This window comes from Triticum urartu, chromosome 4 (assembly GCF_003073215.2).
Source record: "Triticum urartu cultivar G1812 chromosome 4, Tu2.1, whole genome shotgun sequence".
NCBI lineage: Eukaryota > Viridiplantae > Streptophyta > Magnoliopsida > Poales > Poaceae > Triticum > Triticum urartu.
In genome coordinates, this window is record NC_053025.1 from 288,109,552 (window position 1) to 288,126,921 (window position 17,370).

The window sequence follows — 17,370 nt, forward strand, 5'->3', positions numbered from 1 at the left end:
CGGTGATGACCATAGTTTAAGGAGTTTATGTATTCACTATGTGTTAATGCTTTGGTCCGATACTCTATTAAAAGGAGGCCTTAATATCCCTTAGTTTCCATTAGGACCCCGCTGCCACGGGAGGGTAGGACAAAAGATGTCATGCAACTTATTTTCCATAAGCACGTATGACTATATTCGGAATACATGCCTACATTACATTGATGAACTGGAGCTAGTTCTGTGTCACCCTAGGTTATGATTGTTACATGATGAACTGCATCCGGCATAATTCTCTATCACCGATCCATTGCCTACGAGCTTTCCATATATTGTTCTTCGCTTATTTACTTTTCCATTGCTATTGCTATCATCACTACAAAATACCAAAAAACATTACTTTTGCTACCATTACCATTTGCTACCGTTACCACTACTATCATATTACTTTGCTACTAAACACTTTGCTGCAGATATTAAGTTTCCAGGTGTGGTTGAATTGACAACTCAGCTGCTAATACTTGAGAAAATTGTTTAGCTCCCCTTGTGTCGAATAAATAAATTTGGGTTGAATACTCTACCCTCGAAAACTGTTGCGATCCCCTATACCTGTGGGTTTTCAATTCACCAATGATATGTATGTATGTTATGGGAAGTATGATCACTAATGTGCAGAAGTCACGTTGCTAGCAATACTCAAAGGCTAGTCTCGATGGGTAAGATACGCAAAATTGGGCTATGATGGCTATCAATGTAATGGCAAGAATGATGTATCACGATACCAAAGATGATGTTACCGTTCTTGCTTATGGTATGGTGTCAGAAATGTTTAGTGGTTGTTGTCGATGACGAATCCGTGGTGAAGATGAGCGGCGGTGATGTTGATGTCGAACCATACGTAAATAGCCGAAACACAATAGGACACAGAACCGCAACTCAAATTCTCAAAGCACAATGTGGCAAAAACGTATCGGAGTGCGAAATGAGTAAGCAATGGTGATTGCAGAAAGTGGTGGTGGTATGGGGATGCATATGCAGAAGTGGTGCGGTGGCTGAAATTTTCGGGGGGGGTTCAGTTTCGTCAGGGTTTTACGGACGTCCCGGGGTTTACGGTCGTCCGATCATCGGACGAACGGTGCCTGTGCGAAATTCCGGGCACGGAATGAACTTCGAGGTGGATGTGGCAAAAAAGGTCAAATCCCGGCTATTCAATGGATGAAAGAGGTGGAGACGAAGGGGAAAGGCTAGATCCACTCAAGGCAAAGCAAATCCACGAATAAAATCCAACAAAATTTCATCACACCAACAAATCACAAAAAAAAATTGGGCTATTTTTGTGGGGAATTTTTGAAATAGGGACAAATTCAACAAAACAAGGCTAGAAAACACAATAGGGAGGCTCCAAAATCGTGATCAACGTGGCTCTGATACCAAGATGATGTAGGGTGGAACCCTATACGGCTGATATTTCATGAAAGGAGCGGATCCCGCAATGAACACAAGGAACACAAGGGGACACACTAGGGGAAACACGAGAGAATCACTCGGACCAACAGGAATGATCACACATATGCTATATCCTCAAACACAAAAGAGATCACACGATCCAAAGTCAACACGGGACGATACATAAGATAACCGGTCTTCTCCAAAGGAGGTCTTGATGGGGCCACCCAAGAGGGGGTCTTGAATCCAAGAGGATCTTCTCCGTAGAGGGCTCGCGGTCTCTCTCAAGGAGTAGATCCATATGGATGAGCGAGGCTCTATCTCACAAATGAGCTATCACAACACTAACCCTAGAAAAGAGGAGGAGGAGGTGTATATATAGTCTTAGAGGTCGAAGGGGTACACGGGCTTCGGCCCAACATGAAATCAGCACACATGCGTCGGACGTCCGGTAGTTACCGTCGTCCGGAGGCTCGTGAGGGTCCGGACATCCGGTGCTCATCGGGCATCCGTAGATTCGGCTCGGATGTGCTTTGGTCGGATGTCTGGTCGGGGTCGAATGTCCAGGGCGTCGGTCGCCCGATGGTCTTCGGAAATCCGGCGTTTCGACTCGGGTGTGGTAGCGCCGGTCGTCCGGAGGGGGGTCAGTTTTCCGGAGCCTGGAGTTCGTCGGACATCCGAGGTTCGCCGGTCGTCCGGTGATTGGCAATTTCGAGTAGTCCTTCTTCTTGACCATTGAGCTTGGCGTCCTCACCGTCTTGTCCATTGGGTGTAGCTGATGTGTGGCTTTCCTCCAAGTACCTGATCACACATAGGGTTTTTGCTTGAGGTAGTAGCCATGTCTCATGCATAGAAAGTGGTAGCTCAGAGAGGAGCGAGTTCACCTTATCTTCGATAGCCTTTACTCGTGCTCTTGTCATTGGTCCAAGTGGTGTCGTAGGGGACATAGGTAGGTCCATGGGGATGACCTTGGGATGCTCTGCATCACATCTTCTGCTATATGAAGCTATTTTCCCTAAGAAAAATAAGAAAAAGACTTCCAAGATGAAGCAACGTCATCCCAAGGCGTAACTTGGGCAGGAGCACTTTTGATCTTCGGCGGAGCGATTCCGCCGGGGAAACTTCCCTCCAGGAGAGGGAAATTGAGGCTATCGACATCACCAACGATCTTATCATCATGGGAGGACCGATCTTCATCAACATCTTCACCAGCACCATCTCATCTCAAACCCTAGTTCATCTCTTGTATTCAATCTTTGTCCCAAAACCTCAGATTGGTACCTATGGGTTGCTAGTAGTGTTGATTGCATCTTGTAGTTGACGCTAGTTGGTTTATTTGGTGGAAGATTAAATGTTCAAATCCTCAAGCATATTGAATACACCTTTGATCTCGAAAATGAATATGATTTGTGAGTAGTTAATTTTGTTCTTGAGGACATGGGAGAAGTCTTGTTATAAGTAATCATGTGAAGTTAGTATTTGTTCGATAATTAGATGATATTTATGTGGTTGCATCCTATAGTGGTGTCATGTGAACATCGACTAAATGACACTTCACCATACTTGGGCCGAAGGGAAGGCATTGTGGCGTAATAAGTAGATGATGGGCTGCTAGAGTGACATAAGATTAAACCCTAGTTTGTGTGTCATTCCGTAAGGGGCAGATTTGGATCCATATGTATCATGATATGGTTATATTTATCTTAATTCTTCTTTCGTAGTTGCAGATGCTTGCGAGAGGGGGTAATCGTAAGTGGGATGCTTGTTCAAGTAAGGACAGCACTGATACGTCTCCAACGTATCTATAATTTTTTATTGTTCCATGCTATTATATTATCAATCTTGGATGTTTTATATATAGTTTCAAGCAATCATGTATCATTTTTTGGATCTAACCAATTAACTTAGTGCCCGGTGCTAGTTGCTATTTTTTGCTTGTTTTTAGCTTCACAAAATATCAGTACCAAACGAAGTCCAAATGCCACGAAACTTTTTGGAGATTTTTTCTAGACAAAAGAGACGTTAGAAGCTTCGGGAGATGACCGGACGATAGACTGTGGGCCCACACACACTTGGGCGTGCCCTGGTATGTTGTGGGGCCCACGTGGCTCCGTTCGACCTAACTCCGCCTCTATAAATTCTCTAAAATCGTGAAACCAACAAAGGAGTACATGAAATACTTCTTCCACCGCCGCAAGTTCTAGAACCACGAGATCCCATCTGGAGGCCTTTTTGGCACTCTGCCAGAGGGGGGTTCAATCAAAGAGGGAGCTTTACATCATCCTTGTTGCCCTCTAATGATGCGTGAGTAGTTTACCACGGACCTATGGGTCCATACTTAGTAGCTACATGGCTTCTTATCTCTATTTGATCTTCAACACAATGTTCTCCTCGGTGCTCTTGGAGATCTATTCGATGTAATGACTTTTCTGTGGTGTGTTTGTTGGGATCCAATGAATTGTGAGTTTATGATCAGATCTATCCATGAATACTATTTGAGTTTTCTCTGAACTCTTTTATGCATGATTGTTATAGCCTCGTATTTCTTCTCCGATTTAGTGGTTTGGTCTGGCCAACTAGATTGATTTATCTTGCCATTGGAAGAGGTGCTTCGTGATGGGTTTGATCTTGCGGTGCTCAATCCCAGTGACAGAAAGGGACATGACATGCATGTATCGTTGCTGTTAAGGGCAAAAGATGGGATTTATTTCATACATGAGTTTATCTTGTCCACATCATGTGATCTCGCTTAAGGCGTTACTTCGTTCTTCCATGAACTTAATACACTAGATGCATGCTGGATAGCGGTAGATGTGTGGAGTGATAGTAGTAGATGCAGGATCATTTCAGTCTACTTGTCTTGGATATCTTCATAATTATTTGCTTTTATATCAATTGCTCAACAGTAATTTGTTTACCCACAGTACCTATTTTATGAGAGAAGCCTCTAGTGAAAACTATGGCCCCCGAGTCTATCTTTTGTCATCTATTAAAACCAAAAATACTTTGCTGCAATTTTATTTTACTTATTTTATTTTGTATTTTTGCCCGGTCTGTCTATCAAAAACTACACTATTTAATCTTGCTCGTAACCGTCAAGGCATTGACAACTCCTTGTTTGCGTTGGATTGCAAGTATTTGTTGTTTATGTGCAAGTGTTGTTCACTAGTTGTTGCTTGGTTCTCCTATTGGATTGATAACCCTGGTTTCACAATTGAGGGAAATACTTATCTCGATTGTAGTTCATCATCCTCTCCTCTTCGGGGAAATCCCAATGCTGCTCACAAGTAGCGAACACCCAATCACGGGTCCACCCACATATCAAATTATCAAAGTAGCAAATGCGAATCAACTAAACATGATGAATGTGACTAGACAACAATTCCCATGTGTCCCCGAGAATGCTTTGCTTAGTATCAGAGAATATCCTGGCTTGTCCTTTGCTATAAAAAGGATTGGGCCATCTTGCTGCACCTTTGTTATTACTTCTACATGTTACTTATTGCGAATTATCTTTCTACGAAACTATTTGTTACTACTACTTTCAGTACTTGCAGAGAATACCTTGCTGAAAACCGCTTAGCATTCTTCTGCTCCTCATTGGGTTGGACACTCTTACTCATCAAAAGGACTACGATTGATCCCTTATACTTGTGGGTCATCACGGCGCCCCCTTCCTCCTTGTAGAAGGAAGGGGAGGCCGAATTGGCTGGGGATTCCCCCTCCTTAGCTTGCCAAAGGGAGAGGATTTCCTCCCTTGCGATGCCCCTCTCCTCCTCCCTCCAGCCTATATATACTTGAGGACTTTGGCCCTTTGAAGACACAAGTTTTGGAGCCTCTTCTAGGTCATCTAGACCTAGTTCTAGTTGGTCCTAATTGACTAATTAGTGCTTGGCCTAGTTCCTCTAATCTTCATAATTAGAAGTCCGGTGTGGTTCTAATCTCCTCCCTCTAATTCTCTGGTGACGATTAGCTCTGGATGGCGAAGCGCTGCCAGATCGTGAAGACCGTATGCTTGCAACCAATTTGAGAGGCCGTGCTTTCGGTCTTCCTTTCGAGGGATCGTTCGAGAGTGATTCGCGGGATCTTCATCAATGGTTCGAGGGACTCCAAGTATGATCTATACCGACCGTCTACTTCCGCTGCAACTCCGGAGCCGGTAATGATCATTGATCCAAACCCTTTATGCATCTTCATATTGTTCCTAGATGATCGTAGAGTGATTTTTTTGTTTTCTACTATGTTTCCCAATAGAAGAAGCCCTCCCCCAATAAGAAGAAATAACTCGTTGAAGATTTTGACCCTAAAAATCAATCAGATGACAATGATCCTCCTTGTCCTCGGGAAGAAATTGATGATGTTGTGAGCGATTATGTTAATGTCACCAGATTAATTGTTTCCCTGAATTTGAGGGTTCCTCTTCCTCCTCGGGGCCTGCTGAAACTAAAGCTTCGCAAGACTCCATCAACCACTGTGACCAGGCAACAACATGGGAACACCACTCCTCATCCGATGTCGTCTACTTGAAGAATTTGGTTGTCATAAACAGTGTGGGACTAGTGTGTTTGCTACTGCACACAGAGTGGAAGTTCCTGAAGTCATATGGCGTATCTAAAGATAATTTCCTACAAAGCAATGAGGATTATCATTGAAGATTATGTCTGTCGAAAGTGAGCCCCCCCCCCCAATTGTTGAACTAAAGCAATTGATTCGGTGACTGTCCGAAGAAATTGACTGCAGTCGAGAGGTTTGAAGACGAAGCAAAGACGTAGCATTTGTTTCGTGTTCTTGTTTTGCTTTCTTGACACATAGGACCACCGTACTATTAAGAGGGGTATAGTGTTCGAAGCTTATGATTCTCTGATGCTAAACCCAAATCCTATGAGAGTTGCAAGAAATCTCTTTGTGTTTCGAATAAATAGTTGCCAACAAGAGACAAAGTTCTTCTTCGCTGCGAGAGATTTGATTCGGGTCGAGGAGTTATCATTACTTGCTTCGCAAGAAATGTCACCATTTTGCTCAGAAATCCAACCGTTAGATATGTGTCAGTTGGACATTGGCTAAGTGGTCATGTCCAAAATGGTCTTTTCCCTTCGAGAAGATCGCGGCTATAAATAGCCAACCCCATCCAATGTGCATAGTTGGCTGCTCCGTGTGATTCCAAGAAGATTGTGCGAGCACCCTCTGATAGAGGCGAAGGTGTCCCGAAGTTTCGATGAGATGGTGGCTATCATTTTCTGTGGGAGTCAACCTTGACGATCCGACTACGCACGTGCGAGATGTCACGCCTTAGCAATCGCTAAACCAACTTCCGAGGGGTTATTGACCACGCCGGAGCACGATCAACCTGACCATGAGGGTTTGTTTCCTGCGAGCAAACGAAGAACAACCAAGAAACTGAGATTACAATCTGGATATTGCGAATATAAGAGGAAAGCTTTATTAATGAAGGTGGGGGTCTGTGACGCCTTTGTCTGGTCGTTGCACACAAACGAAGTACACGAAGTTGCAGCTATGGCCAACTTTTGATCTAAACAAAACCCAAAGTATAAACGATGCCCTAAGGGTTGTATATATGGAGGAAGAGGGGGGAATTCCATGGCCCTTGGAGGAGGGGTCCGAAACCAACCCTAACTCTTGTTTCCCCACACATACGAACTCTAAAAACAGCCTATACTTAAGTATTTCGAAAATACATGGACCTGGTTGATGCGGAGCATCCCAAGTTCATCCCCATGGACCTATCAACGTCTCCCACGACACCACTTGCACTACAAAAAAAGACACATCCGTGACATTTTGGGCTGGACGGAAAAAAATTGTCATACTTATGACAAAAAATTGTCATACTTATGACAAAAAATTGTCACACTTCTATGACGATAATTGTGACAAAACCCGGTATCATCATAGATGTGGTGGGATCCTACTTCTATGACAAAAAATCATAACATAAAATGGGCTTCTCATCCTGGGCGGGCCGGAGACGCAGCTGCATGACATTCTTTGGGCCGTCCATGACGGAAAAAACCATGGTAGAAGCGAGGGCGAGGAAAATATCAGGCTGTTCTCGGTTACGGTGGGTGGTCGGGGCCGAGCTATGCACGTTTCTCTCATACACGCACGCACGTAGGTGCGAGGCGTTGGGCTCTAACTGAACCCGAGCGAGGCGTTGGGCTCTAACTGAACCCGAGCGATTCCACTACAGGCTACGCGTTACTGAACCCGAGCGATCGATCGATGGCTGTTAACTGAACCCCATCGAGCGATTCCTTCGCTACTGTTGCTAACTGAAGCCGATCGATGATGCCTATGGATGAACAGTGAGCGTTGCTGGGGGGGTTGGATGAACAGTTCCAAGTGGGGGTGGATGAATAGGCCCCCGTGGTGTTGCCTCTAGATGAACAGGACCCCGATCAATCGAGCCGGTTGGGGCTGGATGAATAGGACTGTCGGATCACTGGTTCCGGTAAAACCCTTGAGGTTCGAACACTGGGGTGCGCACGAAGGTTTTCTCCCTACGATCCACGCCCTAGCTCGCTAAGATCTCACGGATGAACTCGATGAACTCACAAGACAAAGACACAAGATTTATACTGGTTCGGGCCACCGTTGTGGTGTAATACCCTACTCCAATGTGGTGGTGGTGGATTGCCTTTTGGGCCGGTGATGAACAGTACAAGGGGAAGAACAGCCTCCTGAGGTTGAGGTGTTCTTGTGCTTGGTGAACTTGTGTGGTTGGGGATGATCTTGACGATCCATCCTCTTCTCGGTCCGCCTCTATTATGGTGGCTAGTTCTACTTATATAGGCATTGGTCCTCTCCCCAAATATTGAGCAGGAAGGGAGCCAGCAACGACCAATTTGAAAGGGGACAACTAGTACGGCTTATCCTGACAAAAGTGGTCTTCGCCTGCAAAAGGCTCTGGTGGTGACGTAGTCTTGGGCTCCATGGTGACCACCATCTTGCCGTCCTAATAGTCTTGGTCTCGTTGCACCGATATGGAAACCTTTCCTTCATGCCTCGGTACTCCGCGCCTGTGCTTGCCCCCTTGGCACCAAAGAGGAAGCAAGGACACTGTGTGCGCTGGAGCCCGCCTGGTCTCGATCGTCATGGCTCACATCATGAGGACCTCGCGAGGTTTTCCTTGATCTCTCCGCCCCTCGTGAGCCTGCCTGGCGAGGCTGCTCCTGAGGAGGTCTTGCGTCATCTGCCTCGTGAGGCTTGGCCCCTCATGAGGGTCTTGAATACCTCGTCGATGAAGATGGGCCGTACAGGCCTGCCAGCTCAGCCACGCCATGGGCCGCAGGCAGGCAAGTCTGGGGACCCCCGTTCCCAGAACACCGACAGTAGCCCCCGGGCCCAAGGCACGCTCGGGCTTGGCTTCGGGGCGAAGCCAAAGGTCAAGCGCGTAGCGCCGCAGGCCCCAAAAGCCTACGGCCTCGGTTGACACGTGGCAGTTGATTGGACGTTGGCGTCTCCGCTTCCCCACGCTGCCTTGGAATCCGCCTGGCTATGCGGCCCCCGCAACCTACACAATTATTCTTCCATCGCCCACGCCTTGCTTCCCCAGTCCCTCTGCTTCCTCGAGACTATGATCCTCCTCTCCAATCTGACCTGCACTCTGCCTGCTTCATCGCCATGGCGCCGAAACAAGCAGACAAGGGGAAGAAGCCTCTGTCTTCGCCAAGTGCGCCTCCAACCGCCGAGCCTGCAGTCGGCCGATCCTTGGTGCTCAACGACGAGCCTGCAGTCCCATGCTCGCCACCAGTTTCAACGAGTGGGGGGAGACGGTGGCTTGGCCTGCATCTCGCGCTCGCATTGCTCGGGCGGCCACCGAGGTCCCAATCTTCATCGACACCCTTTGGGCAGGCCTGATTCCCCCTTTCTCCGCCTTCTTCAACGCGGTACTTGAACATTACCAGATCCATACGCTCCATCTCGACCCCAATCCGTGACTCTCCTTGTCGTCTTCGCCTTCGTGTGTGAAGCCATGGTGGGCATCGCTCCTTCTGTAGCCCTTCTCCGCCATTTCTTCTCATTGCATCTGACTGATCCCCGGCAAAGCTCGGGGTGCGTGAGCTTCCAGGCTGTGGCCGCGACGGCGGGCGCGGGGGTTGACTTCAAGCTTCCTCCCTCCACGAGCGAGTTTCAGGCACAGTGGGTATTTGTCGACGCCGGTGTGCTCAGCCCTCTGCTCCACGCCCCGTCAGCGCCTGCTGTTTCCCACTCCGGCTGGGGCCACGAGAGGCTCGCAAGCCCCCGTCTTGTCCCCGTCTAGCTCAGGCTAAGGAGCTGAAGGACCGCGGCGTGACCGCACCGATGGTGGTGAAGGAGTTCATCAAGCGCCGGGTTGCTCCACTTCAGCGCTATTCTCGCCCGATGTGGACCTTGCTCAGCAGTCAGGACCATATGAGGTTTCAGGAGTCTGGGCTCCCCCTTGGGATGCGGCAAACGATGCTCAAGGTCCTGACAGGTGTCCCTTCGCCGGACGACTTGCTTGGGAAGAACTGTCTGATGTACCGCTGCAAGAACAAGGCTGAATTTGCAGGGAGCATGCCTCCCTTTGACGAGTGGGGGCTGCGTCTGGACGGCCTGGTGGGGTCCCGCGAGAACCCTGTCAGCGTGGTTCCCCTCTTCGTCGCTGGTGCCGAGCTCGTCCCGAATGTGGGTGCAGGGGGACGAGCGCCGCCAGAGGCTGGCGGCACGAGTGCTGATGCGTGGACGCCGCCTGGGGCTCCTGGGGCGTCGTCCTCAGGATCCCGTGATTCTGGGACGTCGCTCGATGAGACGATGCAGCATGCGGCTCCCAAGGCCGAAACTCCAGAGGCCTTGGGAAGTCCTGGTGAGAGGGCGCCCGACTGTTCTCCACAGCCAGGCACCCCTGAAGTTGTTCCCTCGAGCACTTCTCTGGCTGCACCCCGTACTGTCCGCCACGTTCAGCACTTCGGTCAGCTTTGCATGGACTTCGAGGAGCTCCTCAAGAGGAAAGGATCTCCAAGCGGAAGCGGTATCTTCGGGTCATTGAAGCAACGAAAGTACATCGTTGTAAGTAATGCACCTCGTGATTTCCTGGTTGCTGCTTACCTCCCTTATGCTGGCTCTTCAGGACCCGTTCTGCCAGGGCCGTTGAGTCCCCCGAGAAGCAACCCCCGCCTTCTTCGGCACCCCCGTCGGCCTTGAGCATCCCGAGCCTACATGCCGTGCCCGGAGCCAAGCCGGTCGAGGGGGTGCGCTCGCCTTCATGGCGTTTTGAATCTGCGACTCCGTCGACCTTCCTCCACAGCCTGGCTTGGAGCTTGGCGGGCGTTCCCCGGACTCCTCCTCTGGTCATGGACAGCAGCTTGTTGGCTTCGGTCTTCAGCTCCTCCTCAAGTAGTGGGCCCTGACTGGCCGGTGGCCCTCGTGAGGTCGGGCTGGCACCTGGAGCGGCACCAGCCCACAGCCCCCTGCTGAGAGGGGGTGCGCCGCTCCACGTCTCGCCTGCAGCCCCCGTGGCGGAGGATGAGGTGGGCCGTGCATTGGACTTCGAGCGCAGGCGGAGCATCGTTCATCATGAGCTTTTCCAGGAGGCGATGGGCGCGATGAGCCGACTTGGTGAAGAACTCGCGGGTGTCGACACGCACCTCGAGGCCGAGGGTCTTCGGCTGGCGGAGGATTGGCACAAACTGAAGGCGGCCATCAACCTCGGGCGCCACCAGCCTGAGCTGGACAACAGGAAGGCTGAGGCTTCCCTTGCGGCCTCCCGTGAGGCCTGCTCCCGAGCTCTGGAGGAGGCTTGGAAATTTGGCCGCCATCACGAGGCTGCGGAGAAACGTGCATGGGAGCTCCAAGCCTAGAGCGCTGTCTTGGATCAGCAGGTGGAGGCACGCATTGCTACTCTTGAGTCGTTGAGGGGGTCGCCCGCCGAAGAGGAAGAGATCCAGAAGCGCGAGGGGGCGCTGGCGCTGGAAGCCGTGGAGCGCAGCCTTCAACTCGAACAGCTGGAGACGAGGGAGCGCCAGGTTGCTCAGGCGGAGAATGACGTCGGCGCGCGCGAGGTCAGGGAACAGGAGGAGGTCGACCGCCGTGTGGCCGAGGCTCGCGCGGATCTGGAGAGCAGGCACAACCTGAAGCTGAAGCTCGTGGAAGCTGGGGCCGCTGGTAGGACTACTGCCCTCAAGTCCCGGTTGGTTGAGGTGGAGCAGCGCGAGGAGGCCACCGCATCAGCCCTGGCCTCGGCACAGGCTGCGCTGGTTTCATCCCGCGCCGAGCTGCTGTCTCTTCGGCAGCGGGTCGCCGACGCCGAGTCTGTCGCGCGGCAGAACAGGGACGAAGTGCTTGAGCGGCGGACGTTGGAGCATGTGCACGCCCCCATGCTCGAGGACCTCAGGAACAGGGCCAACACTGCCCTGGGCCATATCTGCGATGAGCATGCTCCTCATCCCCATGCAAACGACTACGCCAGCCACCTCCGCTTCCTTGGGGATGTGGTGACACGCCTGCAGAACCGTTCCGAGAGGGCTCGCCAACTTGTTGAGGAGTGGAGTCGCGGTCTGCTCAGGCGCGCGTTCTTCCGCGTCTTCAGCCACCTCAGGAACATCGACCCCAACTTTGATTTTGACGCCTCCATTGCTCCCGTACTGGAAGCCATCCGGGGCGATCTAGCGCGATGGGTTGAGGATAATGTGGATGCGCTGGTGAGGGCCTTCGCTTCTGACGACGGCGGGGTAGTGGTCGTGGCAGACGAAGGCGTCGTGGTTGACGACGGTGACGCCGGTGTCGGCGAAGGTGGGGGTGATGCCAATGATGGCGACAACGACGCCAGCGGTGCATCAGAAGATGATATGGGAGACGCGGCGAGCGACATATCCGGTTGATTCCTCGTTCCCCTGTTGTTTACCCTGTAAAAACTTGGGCATGGCCCTGGAAGACTGTAAGAGCATTTTGAAAGGGGCAGCCCCTCATGTAAACAATCGTAGCTTTTATCCTTCCGTGCTAAATTGAGTAAGCGTCTTCACGAGCTTACGCATGCCGGGGCAAGGTTGTTGTTGCGGTTTACCTTAGCTTGGACGAGCCCAAACCGGCCCGAGAGATTGCAGGTTTTTTGGGGAGCTCCTGATGAGTTTGTCGACACGCCCGAGGGGGCCGCATGATAAGCAAGCGCCAGCCACGGCTTGGCGCATGCGTGGCTCGTGTGCTTCATGCCCAGCCCGGCTCGTGAGGGGCCCGTGAGGGGGGAGCGACTGGCGTGAACTCTGAAATAAGGCACAAACGAGACTATGAGAAATAGCTCGAATGAGAAAAGGCATCCCCCCACGCGCATCAAATAAAATGCAACTTCAACTTAAATTCAAATCCAGAAGGCAGGGTTACAGAAAAGAGATCCAAAGCAAATGGCCGCGTCTGGTGCCTAGTCTAGTCTTCGACGTTTTCTCACCAGCGTGGAGCTAAGTGCTGCCACTGGGCGTGGGAGGGAGCCCCCGAGGCCTGAGGGCGGCTCTCCTAAGGCTCCGGGGCGTGTACAGCCCCACTCATTATTACGTGAGAGTGTCACGGGCGGCGATCTTCACAGGCGTGACCCTTACTTCGTATCGCCTGACGAGGGCCACGCCTTGCGCCACCCCCTACCACCGCTGGGACGACCGGAAACCAGGACGGCCCAACGAGGGTAGAGGGGACGCCAGTGGCGCCCTCGGCGACCACGGGACCTCTGCCGGTGGAAAGGTCACCGTCGCCACCCTGGCAGAGGGCCTACCTCCAGGCGTTGCCTTGCTCCATGCAACGAGGGGAGGGGCCTTGCTCCTGGCCCCATCCACGGAGCCCCTAGCGGGTCTCTCCTGTCGGGGCGGGCATTGCCTTGCCGGAACCATCGCTTGGCGTCATGACCTGGTTCATCTGTGACTCATGGTTATCGTAAGCTTGCCCTGAGGGATTAATGGTACCATGTATCTGTCATCGACGGCGCGGCCGGCGGGGCTCTCTGCGGCTCCTGGAAGGCTTCAGCTCCTAACGCCTCCTCCTCCCATCCTGGCCCGAGGAACGAGCCGGGGTCGTCCTCCGACGTGTGCCCCTGGTCCACCATGCGGGGCACATAGGCTTCCGTGGCTGTCACCCCAAACACCTTGCCATAGTGCCCCACGCTCCACGTCGCTCGGCCCAGCGCGGCGTCCTGAGGACGATAGCGCGACACCTTGTTGTGGCCATGGGGGGCAACACTCGTGCCCATGCTCATCGGAGGCGGCGTGGGGGCAACGGGGGCCCCGGCGCCACCGGCCGTCCTGGTGTCGATGAAGCCCCCAGGTGCACCCGAGGGCGCGTGGTTGCGGCGAGGCCCGTCGTGAGGTCCCGTAGCAGCCTGGGAAGGGAGCACATAGCAGAAAGGCGGCGCTCCTGACGCTGCCGCATCCAGCAGCTCAGCGACATGTTCCGGTAGTGCGTCGCGGCCGCTCTCCATCAGTCGGCACCGCAGCAACTCCCGCGCCATCATGAGTGTGGCCCGCATGTTCGCCTGCTCCCGCCGGGTGTGTGGTGCCGTTGCTGCGGCGTGGCTTGCGGCCCTTGCAGCGTCTCACGGTTGTCGTGGAGTGAGGGTGGATGACGCCTGGCCGCGCCGCCCGCGCCCCGCAGCGTTAGGCGGCGCTCGCGCCGCCTGGAGCGCGGGGTTGAGGTCTTCATGGGCAGGTGGCAATACCCGGGCTGGCCAGGCTGCCCAGCGGTCGGAGTCGGCCCTTGGGTCACCGGACATCGGGGCTGCGGAGCGTCGGTGGGTCGATTGGCGGGGAAGAGGCTCCGGCGCCCCCCTACCTGATGCGCCAAATGTCGGATCACGGGTTCCGGTAAAACCCTTGAGGTTCGAACACTGGGGTGCGCACGAAGGTTTTCTCCCTACGATCCACGCCCTAGCTCGCTAAGATCTCACGGATGAACTCGATGAACTCACAAGACAAAGACACAAGATTTATACTGGTTTGGTCCACCGTTGTGGTGTAATACCCTACTCCAGTGTGGTGGTGGATTGCCTCTTGGGCTGATGATGAATAGTACAAGGAGAAGAACAGCCTCCTGAGGTTGAGGTGTTCTTGTGCTTGGTGAACTTGTGTGGTTGGGGATGATCTTGATGATCCGTCCTCTTCTTCGTCCCCCTCTATTGTGGTGGCTAGTTCTACTTATATAGGCCCTGGTCCTCTCCCCAAATATTGAGCGGGAATGGAGCCAACACTGGCCAACTTGAAAGGGGACAACTAGTACAGCTTATCCTGACAAAAGTGGTCTTCGCCTGCAAAAGGCTCTGGTGGTGACGCCGTCTTGGGCTCCATGGTGACCTCCGTCTTGTCGTCGTGCTGGTCTTGGTCTCGTTGCACCGATATGGAAACCTTTCCTTGATGCCTCGGTACTCCGCGCCTGCGCTTGCCCCCTTGGCACCAAAGAGGAAGCAAGGATACTGCGCGCGCTTGCGCCCGCCTGGTCTCGATTGTCATGGCTCACGTCACGAGGACCTCATGAGGTTTACCTTGCCTTGATCTCTCTGCCCCTCGTGAGCCTGCCTGGCGAGGCTGCCCCTAAGGAGGTCTTGCGTCGTCCGCCTCGCGAGGCTTGGCCCCTCGCGAGGGTCTTGAATACCTTGTTGATGAAGATGGGCCATACAGGCCTGCCAGCTCAGCCACGCCGTGGGCCGCAGGCAGGCAAGTCTGGGGACACCCGTTCCCAGAACACCGACAATGACCCTGTGGAGGGCTGGATGAACAGGACCACCCCGTGGAGGGCAGGATGAACAGGAGACAGTGGAGGGCTGGATGAACAGTTGCCCGTGGAGGGATGGTTGAACAGGAGCCCGTGGAGAGGGTTGGTTGAACAGTAGGCGGTGGAGTAGCGCGCGGTGGAGGCTATATGAACAGGAGCCCATGGATGAACAGTCGTAGGAGGAGGGTGGAGGAGGTCGATAGTGGATGAACAGTAGCCCGTGGAGGCTGGAGGGGGTCGACGGTGGAGATGAACAGTATCCCGTGGAGTCCCGTTTTGTGGTACGCCACACCCCTCCCGATGAACAGGACCCCCCTTTGGACCGTAGCGCTCCAACACAAGTCTGTTTCCTCCGTTTTGTGGTACGCCACACCCCTCCCGATCAACAAGACCCCCGTTTCGACCGTAGGAGGTCCGTTTCCTCTGTTTTGCGGTACGCCAGACCCCTCTCGATGAACAGGATCCTGTTTCGACCGTGGCCGGTCGAACACAAGGCCGTATCCTCCGTTCTGCAGTACACCAGGCCTCGTTTCCATCGGTTGTTCCATCCAAGCCCTCCCGACGAACATGACGACGCATTCTGTTCCGACCCAGCCGGTTGGCTCCCCATGAACACGACAATGATGCAGTTTCTCCGTTCTGACCCAGCCATGTACACGAGCCCTGGCCGTAAGTATGCGCGAGTAGGCATTCGAGACCCTGCCCGTATGTACGTATGTGGCCATATTTTCTTTCTTGCACACTGGCCGTTGTACGTACGTGTACATGCTATGTGCGCGCCTCTACTACGACACGTGCGCGCCTCTACATCGACCAGTATGTACGTACACGTTCGCGACCAGAATGACAACGCTACGTACGCTTCGACCAGGTGGGTCCTGACTGTCAGGCACTTCCTGGCATGCGAAGATGAAGCTAGTGGGTCCTAGTAGTCAGGGGGGCGAATCGTTTTTTTTTTGCCCGGGCGCACTTCCTTGCGTGCGAAGATGTAGCTGGTGGGTGCCAGCAGTTAGGGGGAAATGTTTTTTCGCGAAATACGGTGGCCCATCCGGTGGGTCCCCGCTGTCAGGTGGAGGAATAATTATTTTGCGCGTAATAAGGAGGCACTTCCTTGCTGTGGCCGTGGACCCAGTTGTCAACCTCTCCACATACAGTCCACGTCCGATGGAAGCTGTTCCTTGACCACGTTGACCACGCCGCGCCGAGAGCACCAGGGCGGTGGACGACGGCGAGGCCTAGGAAGGGGACGACGTGAAGCCGGGGAAGACGCGGCAGTGGAAGCCCGCACGGAGAGGAGTACGAGGGTTCATTGGTTCGGCTGTGGTGTGAGGTTGCCATCGTCGCAGGGCTTGGCCAGCGGTGGGAATAGTAGGGGCGGTGAGGCCTCCGCGGCAGCACAACCAGCCATGGGAGGCAGGAGCATGCGACACGATCGACGCTGCTTTGGGCGGCTAGGGCAAGAAGACCAGAGGTTGAAGAAGCACTACGGCCGTTGGATGGACATCGTATGGTCACTGGAGCTAGAATCGTTCATATTGACTAAGTTGACAAAGCACTCCGTACCCGTCAACTTAGTAGGCCCACAAGTCAGCCTCCCACCAAGGTGGGTCCCAACTAGCAGGGGGAGTATTCATTCTTTTATGCGTAATAAGGAGGCACTTCCTTGCGTGCGAAGATATAGCTGGTGGGTCCGACCTGTCAGCGGTGGGAATGTTTTTTCACGAAATGCAGAGGCCCTTCCGGTGGGTCCCAAATGTGAGGTGAAGGAATCATTATTTTGCGCGTAATAAGGAGGCATTTCCTTGCGTGCGGCCGTGGACCCAGCTGTCAGCCTCTCCACGCATAGTCTACTTCCGATGGTGTCGTTCGTTGACCACGTTGACCACTCCGTGCTGAGCCATCCAAGGTGGTGTACGACGGCGAGGCCCCGGACAGCAACGAGCCGGAGATGGGAAGACGCGGGAGTAGAGTCATAGACGGAGAGGTGTACGAGGGTTAACTGGTTCTCGTGCGGTGTGGTTCAGCAGTCAGTGGAGAAGAACAGGAGGTGTGGAGGGGTGGAGGGATGGCCTGGCCAACGGTGGAGTGGCGCTTCACAGCAAAGCGTGCTAAGCAGAGCTGCTAGCAGCAAGAGGCGGGAGCAGGTGGTCCCGACGGCGCTGGAGGAAGAAGACGAGAGATTAAAGATGGATACCGGTCGTTGGATGTAAATCCAATGGCTAA